This window comes from Schistocerca serialis, chromosome 2 (genome assembly GCF_023864345.2).
Source record: "Schistocerca serialis cubense isolate TAMUIC-IGC-003099 chromosome 2, iqSchSeri2.2, whole genome shotgun sequence".
Taxonomy (NCBI): domain Eukaryota; kingdom Metazoa; phylum Arthropoda; class Insecta; order Orthoptera; family Acrididae; genus Schistocerca; species Schistocerca serialis.
In genome coordinates, this window is record NC_064639.1 from 784833387 (window position 1) to 784852726 (window position 19340).

General features: G+C 39.2%; 1 pseudogene; it reads left to right on the forward strand.

Annotated features, from left to right (window-relative positions):
• The window catches only part of LOC126456404 (agrin-like), a 379882-nt pseudogene that overhangs the window by 282287 nt on the left and 78255 nt on the right, over positions 1-19340 (forward strand).

The following is a 19340-nucleotide window of genomic DNA, read 5'->3' on the forward strand; positions in this document are numbered from 1 at the left end:
ATTTTTTGAAAGTAGCTAGGCTGATTAATGACAGTCCTGGTGATGTTTAACCCTTAAGGATGATAAGGTTGTAGGAAGGGGTGACACATAAAGTGCAACTGTGGCATGCTTGGAGCGATTTTATCCAGTTTATTTTTAAGCTATAGACATGTTGGTTTTTATTTTCCTTTGTGGTGCAATACTGGGATAACTAAATAATTGGGTAATGCTAGGTAATCAGCTAATCTGTCAATGAATTGTATATGGACATTGTGACAAAATAGTAGTTTTTTGCGAGTGTGTGGAAAGATACGCAAGACGGTTCAAAACAAATGCTGAAATGGTTAATGATCTTCATTTTGTCATTGTGCATTTATCTGCAGCAGCTGAGACAGAACATCTAATATTTCTCTGTGGTTTCCTTCTCCTGTTGTTGCTGCCTCAAAAATTTGTGCTTCCACCAACTATCTCAGAAAAATTACATCATCTGAGGGTAGGGATGAGCTGAGTAGCAACCTTCTCTAGTTTTGTAGCCTGTCTGCCATTCATTCATTCCTCTGTACAGTGTGTGAGTTTTATCTCTTACCATTATGGCACAAAAAAACTCTGATATTTGCCACATATATCAACATCACAATATGTTCTCAACACAACATTCTCTTGAACAAATTAAGCTCATTATGAGTCCATTCTAGGTCTTATTCGATTTCTTCTTGGAAGAAACAACAACACTATTAATAAAATCTTCTCTCATTAAAAAATGACGACCATGCCACTTGGGACACGTGGAATGGTACATTAGCTTATTTGTTTGAGTTGTAAATATTTGTCATGTATTGTTGTTTTTCTGATATGTTCTACATCCTGGAGGACCTCTTCACTACGGATCAATTGGAATGAAAGTAAATCTAATCTCTAATCTAATCTTATGTCATCAATGTTCAAATTCACAGTATTAGAGTTATTTATTAGCTCACCTCCTATTGCTAATGTACTGTAAACTGTCACAGGTTCACAATTTAGAATCTGTAAGAAACAATAAAAATAGTTCATATAGCCCTAACCGCGGAGTTTTGAAAGTACTTGAACAATAGGAAGACATACTAGAAATAAGAATAATCTTCACAAGGATTTAAAGTCACTTACTCTTGTACAAAAAGGTGTGTATTATTCAGGAACACACATCTCCAACAACTTGCCAGCAGCCATAAAAAGCTTAACAACCAATGAAATTCAGTTTTAGAGAAGCATAAAGGATTTATTGGTGGCCAACTCCTTCTACTCAACTGCTGAATTTCTCAGTAGAACCAACTGATTTTGTGTGTGTGAGTGTGTGTGTGTGTATGTGTGTGTGTGTGTGTGTGTGTGTGTGTGTGTCTACATATAAAGCACAATCTATCTAACTTCTGCACCATTTCAGTGCAGTAATGTATTCATTGTAAATAAGTATTGAAATAGTTCTATTATATGTTTATTACCTTATAAATAAAAAAACTTTTTAAAATTTTAAATTCAGTGCATTAATGCGATCTTAGTAAATGAGGGTTGTAAAATGATCCTTTCATAGCATTCATTAAAAAAAGAAAAAAACGATCATTCGACTTGGGACCTGTGGAAGGTACATTAGCTTATTTGTTTTAGTTGTTAATATTTGTCATGTATTATTGTTTTTCTGACATGTTCTACATCCTGGAAGACCTCCTCACTGTGGATCAACTGGAATGAAAGTAAACCTAATCTAAGTGATGACTTCTGTCTAATTCTGCTTCACATCTATTGTTTAATCAGTTCTATTGTTCATAATGTCATATGATGTGAGAATAGTTTGTAGTGCTTTTGATGTCTGGTGGCTCATTTCTATTTGATGAAGCACATTGCATTGCACACCTGAAGTGAGAGCTGAATGCATTGTCATATTACAGTAGTAGCTGTTTTCGTACCATACTGTTCTGCCTTTCATAGTTGGTAACTTTCTTTGTGATTCTGTAGCATTTGCATATATTTTTTCTGACCAGTTTGTATGCTACAATTTTTTTCTCATTAAATGGTTCTAAATGAATAGTAAGTGTTGTAATGCTACTGCTTCAACTGTTATAATGGTCCTGCCTCATATATTTTTGTCATAACTGGTGCAAAAAGTTTTTAGTCTCAGATTGCACTGTTCTTTTGAGTTTTGGATTGGGAAATATAACAATAGTTCTTACACACTTAACATGAATTGGCAGATGCACCCAACAATTGCTGATAATTCATTCTGGATTTTCAATTTTTTTGATTATATACATGATGTGAAACAGGTTTTATATTTTTCAAATTATTTTGACAGGCATGTTATGTTTGCTCTTTTATTAACAGTTTTCACTCCAACAACTACAAACTACCTTGAGTTTAAACTTGCCCCTCACACAGGCCTACAATCTGCCCTTATACGAGGGCATTTCGAAAAGTAAAGATACAATGGCTCACAGTCCTTAAATAGAAAATTTATTTAGAAAACGTCAGTTACATCTTATTAACTGGATTATTTGTTATTTTTCAACATAATTCCCCCGTTATCCAAACATTTGTTAAGTCGGTGCACAAGCTTTTGTATCCCACAGTCATAGAAGGTTGCTGCCTGTTGTCAGAACCACATTTCAACTTCATCTCTGATCTCTTCATCGTCGTGGAATGATTTTCCACCAAGATGTGACTTCAGGTAACAGAAGACATGGAAGTCGGTGGGTGCAAGGACCAGACTGTATGGCAGATGGTCCAATACGTCCCATTTGAATGGTGTGAGTAATGCTTTGGTTACGAGCGCTGTGTGAGGCCGAGCACTGTCATGAAGCAAGCGGACCCCACTTGTCAGCATTCCCCTAAGTTTGTTTTGAATTGCCATTTGAAGACATTTCAAAGTCTGGCAGTATGCAGCAGCATTAATTGTCGTTCCAGGAGGCATAAATTCCAACAGAAGAATGCCTTGTCTGTCACAAAAAGAAGCCATGATTTTCTTCGCTGAAATCGACGTTTTGCATTTCTTGGCTTTCAGTGAATTCGAATGGCGCCATTGCATTGATTGTTGCTTGGATTCAGATGTATGGTGATAAACCAGATCTCGTCACCTGTCATAATGTGATCAAGGAACTCATCACTTGCTTCAGCATAGCGTGTGAGGAAGTCGAGTGCAAAGCCCATCCTTTTCTTTTTGTGTTCTTCTGTTAACAGTTTTGGAACCCAGCGTGCACACAATTTCCTGTACTCTAACTTGACAATCACAACGTCATAAAGAGTTGTCGTTGACATGTCCGGTATGATCTGATGCAATTCTTTCAATGTGAGACATCTATTTGCACAAATTGCTTCCTCCGTTCTCCGAAGAAGGGCATCAGAGTTCACAGATGGCTGACCTGTTCTTTGTTCGTCATGAACATCGGTCCTACCTTCAGAGAAATGACGACACCAATTCGTTACATTTTGTCAATTCATAATGTTCCCATAAACAGAAACAATTTCTTTGTCAATATCTGCTGGTTGCTGACCTTTTGCATGAAGAAAACATATGACAGAGCACACTTCGCATTTGGTGGGATTCTGAATTGGCGCAGCCATTTTAAAGATGACCTACTCCAACCAGAAGCAACATTCAACTGCTGAACAACCGCGAGGAGAAAGCTAACGGTTCAGGGTTAACACCAGTGCTGCCAACTTGCTCGCCAAAACTCTTCTGTTCCTCTGGCGTACGGTGTATCTTTACTTTCCGAAATGCCCTTGTACATTTATGACGATGTATAATTATTTTTATGTTGTTACAATTCAATTGTTTTCCAATGAAAACAAGTTTGTTCTAGTTGATTTTAAATGTGACAACATATTCATTAATAATAAACAGATTTTAAGTAAATTGTTTCATGAAACAAAACCTGTTTCAATGGTAAATTTCTCAGAATCCTTTAACAATTAATATATAAACATGTAATATTTCATCAAAAACAAATTCCCATTCTAATTATCTACAGCAGCAATAATTGCAGTCTCAAGTCTTTATTGTTTTATACAATGAAAGGTGCCTAGTGCCCATTGAATGCTGTAAAAGTTGCATTTGTTTGCAAGATGATTATATTGTTCTCTCATCAGTTTTTTGAAATTCCTTCACCCAAGAAGATGAAGTTAATATTCCATAATTGAAGTAAATTTTCCAGAATTTTAATCAAGAACAACAGTCAACATGAGTAACTTAGATATAGGTATTTTTGATACAGTGAAGCAACTTAAATCATTTAATAAGGGCAAGGCCTCTTATATAGTTTGTGTATCTGTCAAGTTCCTTTCAGACTATGCTGCAATATACAACTGCCCACTTGTCAAAAGACCCATACCAAAAGATTGGAAAGTCACACCAATATCAAAGAAAGGAAATAGAACTAATCTGCTGAATTAGAGATCTATATCACCAATGTTGATTTGCAATAGGGTTTTGGAACATATACTATGTTCAAACATTATGAATTATCCCAAACAAAATGATTTATTGTCAAACAACACAGATTCAGAAAATATCATTCTTGCAAAAAACAACTAGCTCTTTATTCTTGAAAAGTAATGAGTATTATCAACAGGGCATGTCAAATTGATTCTATATTTTTAGATTTCCAGAAAGCTTTTGACACTATTCCTAACAAACAACTTCTAATCAAATCACATGCCTATGGACTATCATCTCAGTTAGGCAACTTTATTTGTGATTTTCTGTCAGAAAGATCACTGTTCATAATAATCGACTGAAAGTCATCAAGTAAAACAAAAGTAATATCTGGCATTCTCCACAGAAGTATTATGGGCCCTCTGCTCATCCTTATCTACATAAATGATTTAGGAGACAGTTTGAGCACCTCTCTTAGAGTGTTTGCAGATGATTCTGTCATTTATGCTCTTATAAAATCAGATGATCAAAACAAATTACAAAATAATTTAGTCAAGATATCTGTATGGTGCAAAAAGTGTGAAGTCATTCACATGACCACTAAAAAAAATCTACTAAGTTTTGGTTGCATGATAAATCACACATATCTAGAGGCTGCAAATTCAACATTACATATAGGGAGTGCAATTGTGAATAACTTAAATTGGAACAATCGTATAGATAATGTTGTGGGGAAAGCAAACCAAAGACTGTGATTTATTGGCAGAACACTTAGAAAATGCAACTAAAGAGACTGTTGACACTATGTTGGCTGCCTTTTACTGAAATATTGCTGTGTGGTGTGGGATCCGCATTAGATGGCACTGACAGAAGACATTGTAGAAATTTAAAGAAGGGGAGCTCATTTTGTATTACTGCAAAATATGGGAGAAAGCACCATGGATATGATATGCAACTTGAGGTGGCAGTCATTAAAACAAAGGTATTTTTTGCTGTGGCAGTATCTTTTCATATAATTTCAATCACTAACATTCTCATCTGAATGCAAAAATATTTTGTTAGCACCTGCCTGCATAGGGAGAAATGATAATTGTAGTTACATAATATAAATCAGAGCTTGCACAGAATGATTGAAGTGCTAATTTTTCCTATGCTCTGTTCGAGACTGGAACAGTAGAGAAACAACTTGAAGGTGAGTCAATGAATCATCTGCCAGACACTTAACTGTAAACTGCAGAGTCATTATGTTAGTGTAGATATGGATGTAGATTTTATGAAATTTATGTTAACATATTTTATTATGGAGGTTCATTATTATTCCCAGTTCCATTACACAATGATATTAGTGCAAGTTGAAGAGACATCACAAATGTGTATACATGCAATGAAACTATTGTGTATCATGATGGGTACTAAAGAGACATATTGTGTACTTCTAATAGTGCCATGGATATGATACATTATACTATCTGTCACATTATATTGCACACTAAAATTTTCTGTATCTTGTACCTTTTTATCCCTTTGCCCTTTTGGGGTGTGAGATGTAGTATCCTAAAACACACAGTAGATTATCCAGATATTAAAACTTCCTGGCAGATTAAAACTGTGTGCCAGACTGAGACTTGAACTCAGGACCTTTGCCGTTCATGGGCAAGTGCTTTACCGATTGAGCTACCCAAGCATGACTGTTGACCCATCCTCACAGCTTCACTTCTGCCAGTATCTTATTTCCTATCTTCTAGACTTCACAGAAGCTCTCCTGCAGAACTAGCACTCCTGGAGTGCTAGTTTTGCAAGTTTCACAGGACAGCTTCTGTGAAGTTTGGAAAGTATGAGATGAGGTACTGGCAGAAGTGAAGCTGTGAGGACCTGTTGTGAGTCATGCTTGAGTAGCTCACCAGTAGAGCACTTACCCGCAAAAGGCAAGGGTCCCAGATTTGAATCTCAGCCCAGCACACACTTTTAATCTGCCAGGAAGTTTCATATTAGTGCACACTCAGCTGCAGAGTGAAAATTTCATTCTAGAAATATCCAAGAATTTATTATATGACATAGACTTAAATATGTCAAGTGAATTCAGATATGGATCTTGGTTTCTTCTAAATGATCATTGGCTTCACAACAGGTTTTATGTAGATGGTTTATGCCAAAGATGTTTCCTGCACCATTTAGCTACTGGAGTGAACTAGTGGGACTGCCACATATCAGTTTGAGATTTGCAACTGTGATGCCAAGACAGTATTTATTCTAGATTGTTCCTGGATGTGCGACCTTATGTTTCTAGTGTATTTGTATTTAGTGAGAAGTCTACATAGTGTACCATGTCTTAATTTTTGCCTTTCAAGAGCATCAAAGCAATCATTAAAATGACTGATTTTAGAGTATAATACATTGCCTAGAACACTCTTATTTTCAGCAATTTAGTACTGAGTAGACATTTTCATTTTCTAATATCCAGAAAAATCCACTATTTTTCTCATCAACTTTTCCAGTAACACAAGTATAAAAGTCTATTACTGCATCCACACAGGTGTCAGTACTGCCTGTATTGCTGAGGAGCGTTATCCAGGGTCACTGTCTTGAGATTTCAGCAAAGAACTGTTTGTTATTTCTCACAGTTTATTTTTTTCATTTGTGTCACCTAGTAAAAGTGAACCAACTCTACTCTATGCTGTCACAATTGCTCAAGGCGTGGTGGCTTCAGAGGAACAAAATCATCTATCGGAACCAAATTTACTGCCCAGTGATGGATAGTGTGAAGGAATGTCTAGCAGACAGCATTTTAGATGTAAAAATGGTATAACATGAGTAAACAGTGCAACAAAATCTGGCACTGATCATCCCCAGTGAAGGCTAGAAGACAATGGAAGAACATATCTGGGCTCCATGTTGAGTATTTCCAGGCAGCTCCAAATTTAGCACGCTCCTGGGAGGTTGTGCAAAGCAAAAACAACTGCATTCAATAGGATAACTAAATGTATACTCTGAATATAATAGAGGAAAATGTTCCACGTGGGAAAAATATATCTAAACACAGAGAAGATGTGACTTACCAAACGAAAGTGCTGGCAGGTTGATAGACACACAAACAAACACAAACATACACATTTGTGTCTGCTTGTGTCTGTGTATGTGTGGATGGATATGTGTGTGTATGCGAGTGTATACCTGTCCTTTTTTCCCCCTAAGGTAGGTCTTTCCGCTCCCGGGATTGGAATGACTCCTTACCGTCTCCCTTAAAACCCACATCCTTTCGTCTTTCCCTCTCCTTCCCTCTTTCCTGATGAAGCAGCCGTTGGTTGCGAAAGCTAGAATTTTGTGTGTATGTTTGTGTTTGTTTGTGTGTCTATCAACCTGCCAGCGCTTTCGTTTGGTAAGTCACATCTTCTCTGTTTTTAGATAAATGTATACTCTGATATGGAGTTTTCACACCAATATTGTAATAACCACATGATTATTTAAGATTAGCACTTGAATTTTTCTTGTAGCAGGCCAGATACTATTAGAGGAACTGTTTACTAGAACATTTGTTGAATTTTTGCAGCTTTATTGTGAATCTTGATTTGTGCCAAAGACAACAAGTGTAGAGAAATAGAAAACCCCTAGTGAAACATTTACATCTATTAACTTATTTGTTCTATAAAAAATTATGTAGAAAAATAACAACTCTTATACAGTTATAAGCAGTTGAATTGGAGATAGCTGCTGTGTTGTAGAGAGGGAGAAAAGGTCGGGGGAGGGGAGGTCTCCTGTCATCATGGCAGGTGGCATAGTTCAGTATGTTACATACCTGTTGCTGCAACACTCAGGTGCCAGATAGGCAAGATGTCTTGTCTGACAAAGGTGACTGCTGTGAAATAAAATACAAGATACTGTTTTTGTTTATTTTACTTGACTTTTTATTCAAAATATAGGTTCCTTATGAGTCAATACACAACTAGAAGCACTGTAAAAATTACTTGAAACAATTCTGATAATGAGCCACTGAAATTTCTTACAGCCTTCTGGGTACCTGGAATTGTGTCAAAATGCTCCTTTCACTGCCATATTCAGTTCAGGCACTTTTGAGCATTTTCCTCAACTCGAATTTTCAGTTGTGCTCCTGGATGTGGATAATCTTCAGTGCTCCCTCCCTGATTACAAAACTTTGCATACCACTTAAAAATATCTTCACAACTCATTATTTCACTACCATGAAGAGTTTGATTAATTTCAAAAGTGTCTGTGGCACTTTTACCCAGTTCAAAACAGTGTAGTGTTCTACAATATTATAAAAAGAATAGACTGCTACTTACCATAAAGATGACATGTTGAGGTGCAGACAGGCACAATGGAATGACTGTTACACATTGAGCTTTTAGCCAAAGCCTTCTTCCAAAAGGGGAAAACACACACATTCACACAAGCAGGCACACCTCACTCACAAATGACTAATATCTCCAGCCAGAGTGTGACTGTGTGGTGTTGACAGAAATAGCAATCTGGAGTATGGCAGAGAATGGGGAGAGAGAGCAGAATATGGGTGGGGAAAGAGAAGTCAATGTAGCCTGGCAGAGTGTGCAGGGACTAGATGGTGGCTAGACAAGGCTGTCACGTGCAGTGTTGGGAGGATGTAGGAGGAGGAGGAGGAGGGGGGGATGGGGAGTGGGAAAGGAGAGGGGTAGAGAAGGGTAAAAGACTAGCAGGTGCATTGGCATAGAGCCATGCACGATGAGAGTGAGAAGACTCGAATTGGGAGAAGGTGATAGGATGGAAGGGTGGAAACTGTTGGTTGGAGGGTTTTGGGACAGTAGATTAGCGAAGGTTGAGGCTATGATGATTTTGGCAATGGAGAATGTGTAATAAGGATAATTCCCATCTGCAGCGTTCAGAAAAGATGTTGGTGGAGTAGGGATCCAGATGATCTGGGTTGTGAAGCAGCCATTGAACTCAAGCATGTTATGTTCAGCTGCATGCTATGCAAGGATTATCCACTTTGCCCTTGGCCACAGTTTGGTCGTGGGGATTAATCCTGTTGGACAGCCAGTTGGTAATCGTCCCAATATAAAAAAGCTGTTCTGTCTCTCATGACCTCAATCATGATGGGACATTAAACACAGTCTTCCTTCCTTTCTTTCATAAAAAGCTGTGCAATGATTGCAGCAGAGCTGATATATAACATGACTGCTTTCACAGGTGGCCCAGCCTCTGGTGGGATAGGTTAAGCATGTAACAGAACTGGAATAGGAAGTGGTGGGTGGGTAGATGTGGTACTCTTGCACCTGGTCTTACATAGGGATATGATCCCTGTGCCAAGGGGTTTGGATTTGGAGTGGCATAGGGATGTCATGGAGGTTGGGTGGGCAAAGGAAAACCACTTTAGGAGCTATGAGAAGTATATTTGGTAGGACATCTGTAATTCAAGGGCATGATCATAGATAACCATGGCCCTGATGAAGGATGTTGTGCAGTTTTTCCAGTACGGGGTCGCACTGATTCTTGCTGGGTGGTAGGAGGATTGGGGATGTGTGGGGATATGACACAGGAAATTTGCAGATTAGGTCTGGGGGTAGTGGTTGTCTCTGAAGGACTTTGTGTGGCCTCCAGCATACTGGGCAAGGGAGTTCTTGCCACTGCAGATATACCGTCCCAAAGTGGTCAGGTTGTATGGGAGAAGTGGATAGGAGAGAAGGTGTTGAGGTTGTAAAAGAATGAGGATAGGATGTCATGGCCCATATTCTTGCCATGGATTTGTTCTCATGTTGCTCCATTGCTCGTATCATGACTGTAGTGCAGGACATACTGTTAAGTTCAGTTATTACAAGCAGTCTATGATCCCAGTGCTCTTAAATTAAAATGGAAAGTAGTCTCAATATTGCAGTAGTTAATTCATGCTTCCATTCACAGATGGCATTAACAGTAATGCAAAAATAAAATCAGTCACCTTTCCTGTGGGATGGCCATGTAAAAGAGCATTTTATCACAAGTAGATCATGACTGCCCATCTCATGGAACATTATATCTGCAAGGTGTTGGGCTTTTTAAGTGGCACTGCTGCATGGTTCTAATGTGAGAACATCAATTTAAAGATACTCAGAGCCATCAGACTAAATAGCCAAGAACAACAAACAAAAATTCTTGCTGCGAGGTATTCAAGATGTTGCCCAACTTATGGACCATTGTTGTTTATGGGGCACAGAAATTTGCATGAGTGCAAGACCACTGCCATTGAACACTATAATCATAGAAAAAATTTGTCTAGAATCAATGTAAAGAAATAACTGATGTATTCTCTGGGATCTGTCATCATTTATCAGAACCAAATGAGACAGGTAATTACTGACCAATTATATACATCTGTTTGCTTTCCTGCAGCATTTGTAGGTAACCTGTAACTTCGGCAAGATGATGAATCTTCCTATAATTCCCAAATAATGAATTATATGTTGATTAAGTAATGCTCCATGGACATGAGGGTGTTTGTGAGGCCACCAGGTCACATGCACTCTGTCCTATTGGCTGTATCTAGGAGGCCACTGAGCAAGATGTGCAAGCCTTATGCCCATCTCTAAACTACATGGTGGTTTAGTACCTGTGGGTCAAGACAGCACCCCCTTCCGATGGTGTCCCTGCCATGAGGCATTACCACTGTCATTAGGGCAGAATGGGATGCTTCACACTACTAGGTGGATGTCTGATTGAGTTTCCAGTGAATAGACTAGTGCAGGTCATTACTAATTTTAACATCACTTGTTTTCTAAATTTTTAGTCAATGTAATGATTAATCTGAAGTTGTATCCAAGCAAGTTTTGAGATTCATTGTACCATTTAGAAGATAAATCATGCATCTACTCATAACAATGAAGGTTCCACTGGTACAATTTCATTCTGTATTATAATATGGAATCAGATTTCCATGTAAATATGTACAGAAATGACATTTTCTAATAATTTTACTATTTATTCTGTAGACTTTGATCAACATACCAATGTCTTATAACATTATTTGTTTCCAGATTCTGACGACATTACCTTTGACACACCTATTCTACTAAGTGGCAGTACATTTTATCATCTACAAATTGAAACTGAGGAAAGGTATGTAACAACATCTGAAATAATGTTATGTGTGTGGTGAAATTATAAAGTAATTGTCGCTCTTTGAGAAGTAATAAAAGTAAAGGATGACAATTATTGAACTGTATGAAATAAAATCATCAAAACTTCTGAATGGTTTGCATTACGATGTTCAGACTGCACGGTTGGCTGCAGTGCATGATGGAGATTAGTATGCGCTTGTGCATGTGCCTTATTGTTGTCGGCCATTTGCATGTAAAGATATCATGGTACAGCGTGCATGAGCATATAGTGCTTGTGAAGGCCTACTATGCAAGCAACCACAGCTCAACTGTGGCTCAAAGGAAGTTTGCAACGGAGGCCAAGCTGATGTCAACCAGTCGAAGTGTGCTCATAGTCAAGAACGGATAGTGTTCATGATAACAGTGTTGGCAATGTTGGTTGTCCAAAAAGGGTGAAAATTCCAGAAAACATTGAGCAAAGATATGCTGTGTTTCAAACCTGCCACAGGAAATCGATCAGACTAGCTGCACAACAGGTGGGAGTCTACCAGAGGACACTGTGACAAATTTTTGTTGAAGACCTGCATCTCTTCCCATACAAAATTCAAGCCCATCAGACATTAAACCCCAGGGCCATGGAACAGCAGTTGTGTTTGTTTGCCCAGCACTATTGCCCACAGAACTGACAAACAGGACGTTGATGTGAGTATGATTTGGTTTAGTGACAAAGCCCACTTTCATTTGGATGGATTCATTGGCGCATTTGGGGGACCGAGAATCTTCATTTTACAAGCAAGAAGTCTCTTCACTGTCAACAGATGACTGTGTGGTGTGCAAAGTCCAGTCAGGGAACAATCGATGCGATATTCCTTGATAGTAAGGTGACTACTGAAAGGTACGTAAAGGTTTTGGAAGATGATTTCATCCCCATTATCGAAAGTGACCCTGATTTCAACAAGATGTGGTTCATGCAAGACAGAGCTCAACCCCATTGAAGCAGGAGAGTGTTTGATGTCCTGGAGGAGCACTTTTAGGATTGCATTCTGGGTCTGGGTTACCCAGAGGCCACTGAACGGGCCTTGATTGGCCACCATATTCTCCGGATCTGAACACATGCAACTACTTTTTGGTGGGCTATATTAAAGACAAGGTGTACAGCAATAACCCCAAAACCATTGCTGAGCTGGAGACAGCCATTTAGGAGATCATCAACAGCAACAATGCTCCGACACTTCAGTGGGTCATGCAAAATTTCGCTATTCGTCTGCTCCACATCATCACTAATAATGGCAAGCACATCAAACATGTCATAACCTAAATCCAAATACCTGTAGTGATGTACATAGTCTTCATGGGCTTGCCGCCAGATCACATTGTGCAAATTCCACAATATTTCCTCGGAGAAACTGTCCAACATCGTCAGGTGGTTCAACTTTGCTGGTGGCTAGTTATGACTGACGGTATCTGCACATCAATGCCCCATTTCTAGAACATGTGTGCAAAGACTACACAGGCGTGGAAATCATGAACGTGCAATGATTTGCAGATAGGTGGTGCCATACTCAAATGCCCTCTGCCGAAAATCGCAGAGCGGCTCTCCTGCTCGTGCGCTGTATGCTGTGTTAACTAACAATGTGGCCAGCCATTACTCACTATAGACCACACTAGACGAATGTTATGATGGTTCTATTATCAAAAAAATCTTGATTTTTGCATCATGATTTATGAGCAGCCAATGCACTGTTCCAGGCTGATGAAGGGTTCCAGGCTGTGTCAGTTGAAATCTCGCATCCCTGTTGATGAGATTATCAGCTGTACGGATATGTATTTCTTCCTTAAAGATGCAATCCCAAAAAGATGATGCGAGGAATAAAACTTCCGTCTTTTCATAACTCATGTGATGTCCTGTATTCAGTGTTCCACAATTGCCGACTTTTCTGGTTGACAAAGGCGTGAATAACGCTGATGTTCATCGTAGTGTTCTTGCACAGTGCAACATGTCTGGCCTATATATGCCGCCCTACATTGACAAGGAATCTTGTACATACCACATTTCCTCAGGCCAAGGTCATTCTTAACCAAACCCAACAGGTTTCTCAGTTTTGCATATGGTTGAAAAACACACTTAAAGACATATCTTTCGAGGACTGTTCCTATTCTTGATGACATGGCATCAAAATATGGCAAAAAGGCCAAAGTGGTGGATATCGTCATATCTTCATTCTGCTCCACAGATTGAACTCGCTTGGACCTGAATGCATTATATACCTGTCTCTCAGAATAACCATTTTATCCCTGGCATCATCTTTCTGGTTCAAAATGGTTCAAATGGCTCTGAGCACTATGGGACTTAACATCTATGGTCATCAGTCCCCTAGAACTTAGAACTACTTAAACCTAACTAACCTAAGGACAGCACACAACACCCAGCCATCACGAGGCAGAGAAAATCCCTGACCCCGCCGGGAATCGAACCCGGGAACCCGGGCGTGGGAAGCGAGAACGCTACCCCACGACCACGAGATGCAGGCCATCTCTCTGGGATTGTGTCTTTAAGGAAGCAATAAATATTCGTACTGCCGATAATCTCATGAACAGGGGTGCGGGATTTCAACTGAGCACAGTCTGGAATGCTGCATTGGCTGCTATAAAATCACGACATGAAAATCAAGATTTTTCGATAACAGAACCATCATAACATTGGTTTAGTATGGTCTTTAGTGAGTAATGTCTGGCTGCGTTGTTAGTTAATGCAGCATACAGCACGCACGCAGGAGAGCCACTCTGTGATTTTCAGCAGAGGGCGTTTGAATATAGCACCATCTATCTGCAAATCATTGCGCATGCATGATTTCTGTGCCTGCACGTTCTTCGTGTGCATGTTCTAGAAATGGTGTGTTGATGTGCGGATACCGTCAGTTGTACCTAGCCACCAGCAAGGTTGAACCACCTAAAGATGTCTGACAGTTGCTCCAAGGAAATTGTGGAACTTGCACAATGTTTTCTGGCAGCAAACCCATGAAGACTATTTACAATATATCCACTGGAAAAGCCTGAAGAGTCATCTGTAGCAATGTTTACATGTTGAATAAAATGTGTGCATGCCATAGTTTGTAATTGATTTATGTTTTGTTTTTTTATCATATAGTTCAATAATTGTCACCCTGTATAATTTCTCAAGGCACATATGAAATTTGCACTTTTTCTTAGCTACATATTCAGAATTTAGTGTGATATGACTGGTCAAAGGAAACAGAGTGTGAAGTTTAATGAATCATGAATAGAAAGAAGCCATGTACAGAGGTCAAAAATAAATATGAAGGTTTAACATCATTGTACAGAAACAAGCTATGCAGGGGGCATCATAATTAATAGCATACAAGAATATAATTAAAAGGACACAATACTAGAAGCAAAAAATTCTTAGTAAACATAGGTCTGCAAATGGGCTGTTTGAGAGATAATTGCAACTTTATGTCTACCAGCCACTATTGATGTGATTCTGTGTAAACAGGGAACGCTAGTCAATGGTGCAGTCTTTGTTTACATTTTTGAGATGTGGAGTTGTAAACAGAATGGATACAGCTGTGCAGCACACAGTCAGAATTCTACTCATGTCAGTTGTTTGCGGAGCATGAACTCTGTTGTATGAGTGCTGATGGTAACATGGAACATTATACACACATCAAAAAAAAGTTTTCCATCACCTCGGTTCCGAGAGTTCTGGAACCTGTACAGAAAATTGGAAGAGAGATCAACATAAACGTCATTTCTGTCCTTTTTATTGCTCATTAAAATTTCACATTGCATATTGGACCACTATACAGCGAGACCTTCAGAGGTGGTGGTCCAGATTGCTGTACACACTGGTACCTCTAATACCCAGTAGCATGTCCTCTTGCATTGATACATGCCTGTATTTGTCATGGCATACTATCCACAAGTTCATCAAGGCACTGTTGATCCAGATTGCCCCACTCCTCAACAGCGATACGGCGTAGATCCCTCAGAGTTGTTGGTGGGTCATGTCATCCATAAACAGCCCTTTTAAATCTATCCCAGGCATGTACAATAGGGTTCATGTTTGGAGAACATGCTGGCCACTCTAGTAGAGGCCGTTATTCTGAAGGAAGTCATTCACAAGGTGTGCACAATGGAGGCACAAATTGTCATCTATGAAGACGAGCGCCTTGCCAATATGCTACTGATATGGTTGCACTATCGGTCGGAGGATGGCATTCACATATATTGTACAGCTGTTACGGCGCCTTTCGTGACCACCAGCGGCATACTTTGGCCCCACATAATGCCCCCCCAAACCAGCAGGGAACCTCTACCTTGCTACACTTGCTGGACAGAGTGTCTAAGGCATTTAGCCTGAACGGGTTGCCTCAAAACTTGCAGGAGAGCTTCTGTAAAGTTTGGAAGGTAGGAGTCGAAGTACTGGCAGAAGTAAAGCTGTGAGGACGGGGTGTGAGTTGTGCTCAGGTAGCTCAGTTGGTAGAGCACTTGCCCGCGGAAGGCAAAGGTCCCGAGTTCGAGTGTCAGTCCGGCACACAGTTTTAATCTGCCAGAAAGTTCCTTATCAGCGCACACTCCGCTGCAGAGTGAAAATTTCATTCAGGTATTGAAGTGTTTTATGCTGGTGTTGAATTAATAACAACAGTGCAACACATCTGAACATGAGGTTCTCATGAAAAGTGATCATCCAAGAACACATTTACCAGTTATGAAGTCAGTCTTCTGCTATGAAATATTACTTCACATTTGATAATAGTAATAGATAATGTGTGCACCACTTTTTTGTGATGAACGAAGCTCCAATAATAAAGTGGAAAAAGCAGATATTTTCCTCTGGGTAGAAACCAATGTTTCATTTATAAAGTTGAATGTAGCATGTATAAGGCAAAGTTAATGGAACTTGTAATGTTGTACAAGTCAAATTATCCATGCTGCCAGGCTGACAAACTGGCAAATGCTGAAGGACATAATTTGATCAGGCTTCCACCATATCAAGCTCATTTAAATCTGACTGAGACTACATGGGCCTATGTGAATAGTAATGTGGCAAAAAATAACAAGAAGTTTACACTCAGTGAGCCTGAAATGCTGACAAAAGAAGCCATAGCAAATGTTACATTACAGGACTAGTCTTGAGTTGTCAGAAATACCAAGAAGGTAGTCGAGGAGACAGATTAATGAAGGACTGTGGCGAGTTTTGAGTAAATGTAACTTGTCTTGTTGCCATGTTAAAATCTGCTTCTTTTTCCAAAACACAGCAGAGTTTACAAAAATTCATGTCACTATCATTCTAATGCCATTGAAATTGTGACAGAATCCTGAAACAGTATAATATTAAACTAGCAACTGAGGGCAAGACAGGTCAATAGTTTATGAAAAAGCTTATTCTCAGCATAAAAAAGCAACATGTAACTTCTTCATTTATATTATTGTAAAATTCACAGCAATTCTCATTTCACCAGCTATTGATGGTCCTTAAAAATTACATTACTTCAGTGAAAAAAATTGTAGTTGGTTAAATGTCGTGGTAGATAACAACAGTTCCTCATATTAATTATATGGCAAAATACTCTCCTCTTTGCGTGCTGTCATTTGCCACGATAGCAAGACTGGAGACAAATTGCAATACCCACAGCACCAAAAGCAAACTCATAGTTGTAGTAACACTGTTCACGTTTACGTCGCGCTTCACTTAGCGTAGACTAGGACTGTGTCCTAGGCATGCCCGATGTTAACTGACTGGGCACGGCCCGTGCTGCCTGAGTTGTTGTTGTTGTTACGCCGGCAGAGGTCGCATCCGAATTCTCGCGTGCCCTCTGGTGGATGGGACTCTACTTGTGGCAACTACCGTCCGTGACGCGCCGTGCCGATGTGCGTCTCCCGCGATCTTTCCGGTGGCTACTGCAAGAGTGATCATTATTTTTCACTGAAAACTTTAAGAATTTCTTGCAGTAGTTTATCTACCATCAAAAAATAACAATTACTATGATCATTAGTGATATGATACACAGTTCATCATGAAGCTGACAACTTAATCCATAAGATGTGTGAGAAGCAGAGATTACTACTGAATAATTTCTTTAATATCATTTGAGAAAGATCACAGATCAGCCAGCTTGTGTGACTTGCTGTTCATGCAGTCAAGTGAGCCTGCCGGGTTCTGTGCCAAGTAAGCCTGACATTATCATCTCCTGCTGATGCACTCAGCCCATGCTGGCAACTATGCTTCCGTCCACTTGCTCTGTACTGAACTGTCAGAAGTTGTAACTATTTTAAGTACACTATAGGCTCCAACCCGCATCCTGTGCATGAGTTTCCACTGAATATGTGGTTAGGGGTACTAGGTGATCATCTTAGTGGTCTGTATGTGATACAAACAAATTCAGTGGGAGTTACCTTCAGTTACTGTGGCATCATCTGGCAGGATTGCTTAGAACAACACCGGAGGATGTGGTACATGCATGATGGAGCTCTGGCACATTTTGCTGCTATGATGAGATGACATCTAACACAGCAATATGGCAAAAGATGGATAGGGCAAGAAGGACCTGTACCACAGTCTCCAAGATCACCTGATCTGATTCCCATGGATTTCTGTGTTTGGGGCAACCTTAAAGGTGCTTTTCTCTATGAGTACAGTCATGTAACTGTTGTCATGTCCATTCAGAACATGTGCGTTTCTACCATAGTATATCTAATAACATTTCTTAATTTTGTGCAGTATTATTACCTTTTCCTAACTGAGATGACATTTACACAGAATTAAGTCAGTAACCACAAAGTCTCAGTTATCTCGCAAACCACAAAGGCACAGTTAATCTCTCAAACAGTTCATTTATGGATCTATGTTTTCTGAGACTTCTTGCTTCTAGTATCATGTACTTTCAATTGTATGTATTTAAGCCATTAATTCTAAAACACTACTCTTTGAAGAAATATCTGACGTTGTTTTCGGTTGCAGAGAAGGGGTGAGTTAGGGAATTCACATATGATTATTTGGCCATTGAACTGATAACTATTCAGGTCATGACAAAATTAAACCATTTAAGGAGTTAGTGAGTGTAAAATCAGTTCATTTGATTATCACTGAAACAAATGCTCATACATAGAGCCATAAAATTATTAAGGCTCTTGAAGTCTTGAGGCTGCAGTGAAATAGTACATTTAACAGTCATTCAGATTGCTGTGTTTGTTTCTTTCCACATTTCCAAACTCACCACAATGCTCAGACTTGGCTCAGCAAATGTTTGTAATTGAGTTTCTTGAGGTGCGAAGTTTGAGCAGTTATTCAGTTTTTTAAATGTGAAACGAATTAAATCTATTGAAATTCATCGAAAATTGATAGAAAAAATGTTCAGAAGTGATATAGGTCACTTATAGCTGGTGCATTCACAGTGATGAAAGAAATGAAAACCTTCAAACACTGACAACACAGTCACTAATGTTGGACAGATCATGCAAGATCAGAGAATCAGTGTGCTGAACTTTGCATATTGGTATGTGAGATTTCTCAAAGGGTCATTCATATGATTAACTGAAAATATAGACTTCTGTGTGGGCATAATGGCAACATACAGGCTCTCCGCACAAACTTTTTGCATTTGATTACTATGGTATCAAAACCTGAGACCAAACAGCAGTCACATGAGTTGTGACATTTATTTGTGCACAAACTGCAAAAGTTCAAGCAAATACAGCCAAGAGATTCTGAACTAGAGAGGAGACATCCTGAGAAAGTTCATAAATCTTCTCCACACAAACATTCACATTCACATTGCTCATCAAAAACGTCACTCTCTAATAACAACTCCTACTTGTTTCGAAAATGAAAAGAACATTTGGTTGGGAGGTGTTTCAGCAATTATGACAAATCAAAA